Source organism: Leucopleurus acutus, assembly GCF_964270905.1.
Source record: "Leucopleurus acutus genome assembly, chromosome: X".
In the NCBI taxonomy this organism is placed as follows: Eukaryota; Metazoa; Chordata; class Mammalia; order Artiodactyla; family Delphinidae; genus Leucopleurus; species Leucopleurus acutus.
Genome location: NC_139148.1, coordinates 130485347 through 130487270, shown reverse-complemented (window position 1 = coordinate 130487270; position 1924 = coordinate 130485347).

The window sequence follows — 1924 nt, the reverse complement described above, 5'->3', positions numbered from 1 at the left end:
GCCCAGCTGTGCTCCAGGGCACGGGTCCTCCGCCCTGGCCCAGGTCCACTGAGCCTGCCGGGACCCCGTCTTCTGCTCTCCCTTAGAATCTAGCGTGTGTCTGTGTGTGCACGTGGGACTTTGTTACCAGACAGAAGCCCCTGGAGGACGAGGGACGCTTCTCTCCATTGGTGACTTCCTTCTCCCCAAGTACAGAGACCACATCAACAGCTGGCCTGGGGGCAGACCCGTATCGGCCCCTCCTTCAGCCGTAGGCATGTGTGTGTGTGAGACACGAGCCCAGACACATGTACGCATGCAGACACACGCATTTCCCTCCAGAGCGCTCTCAGTGCGGCCACTTGGGGACAGGGAAGTCAGCTGAAAAGCAGAGGCAAAGAAGACTGTCCTAAGCACAAGAGAATGTCCGTTACTTGTAGACAAAGGCAACCCTGATCTCTGTGGTTCTTTTCCTTTTCTGTGCTTGCCAATTGTTGTTTTTTGGGTTTGTTCGTTTTGTGGACCCGCTCTGAGGGCTGGCAGCTCCTTCAGGCAGCCTGACAGAGGTGGAATCCCCGAGTGATAGCTGGGAAGGAGGGGGGGGTGGGGGGAAGCAGGGGAGGGGGATGGGGGAGGGGAGGTGGGGGAATGAAGGCAAGAATGGGAAGCAGCTTTGCAGATGGCCTCCGCCCTGAGGTGTGGCGACTGGGAGCTTCCGATGTGGCTTGCCAGGCTCACCTTGGAGGTCACCTCCTTCCCCGGCGACTGCGGGGACTGAAGGGTCAGTGTCCGTCCAAGAAGAAGGAAGAGAGCCCAGGGCTGTGCCAGACGCCTTCTGGAGCTCGGCTTCTCTCCTGAGTGGTGTGAGTAGCAGCAGACCTCGGTGACACGACCCACGCAGAGCTAGGGAGCGGCCTGGAGCTGAGTGACGGGCAGGCCCCGCCAGGTGGGCTGACGGGAGAAGATGCCCTGCGCCCCACTTTGCCAGTGTGGGCCAGGCAGCCCCCGGGGACCTGTGCATTAGTGAGAGCTGGCCTGCGGGCCCTTCCCGGCTCAGAGAGCCTCAGATGGAAGGCTGACAGGCTGCTCACCCCCGCCCCCTGCCGGCATCGTGAGAATAAAGCAAGCTGCCTTCGAGGGTGACTCCTGGCCTCCTCGTGTTCATTCTCCTTCATCCAGCACCGGGGGGCTGGCGTGGGGCCGGGCGGGTCAGGGGGAAGCTGAGCAAAAGCACTCTGGGAGGAGGGACAGAGCCACCAGAGTCATTTCAGAGGTCTGCCACGGTCGCAAGGGTGGTGCCCAGTGCAGGAAGGATGGCAGACACCTGTCTCAGGACTGGCGACTGAGCCTGGGGCCGGCATGTGCGTGAGGCCAACAGCCCTGCTCTGGTCAGAGTCGTAGAGAAGTGGTTCCACCCTCTCCCTGCCCTGCAGCTCAGGGAGTGCCCTAGCGTTTCTGGAAGGCACAGGCTTCCTTCTCTGTTTGGGGACCCCACAGTGCCTAGCCCTCAGAAGATGCAAAGAAGTGTCTTTTGACCAGATGAGTACCAGGTGGCTGCGGGAACTCCCAGAGGTTCCATTCAGCACAGCAAACCACTGGGCATCTGCTCAGTGTCAGGAACCCTGCTAAGTCCTGGCTGGGGCCAAGGCCCCAAAGACAGCAACTCCAGGGGTACTGTCTGTGCGGTGAGCCCTTGAGTAGGCGCTGTCTCCTGAAAAGACACAGGGTGCTGCCAGCACATTAAGTGGGTGAGGACACATTTAAAAATTCTCTTGAAAGAGCAATGTAGACCTCTTGTTAATTTTGCTCACTTGCTGAGATTGGCGTGAGCAGGAAACCTGAGCCTGTGTTCCCAGAAGCAGAGTGCCCTGCTGTCTGAACAGCTGGGAGGGAAGACCCAGCACGTCGCACAGAACACCGGTGGCTTCAAGGGAGGAAAGGGCTT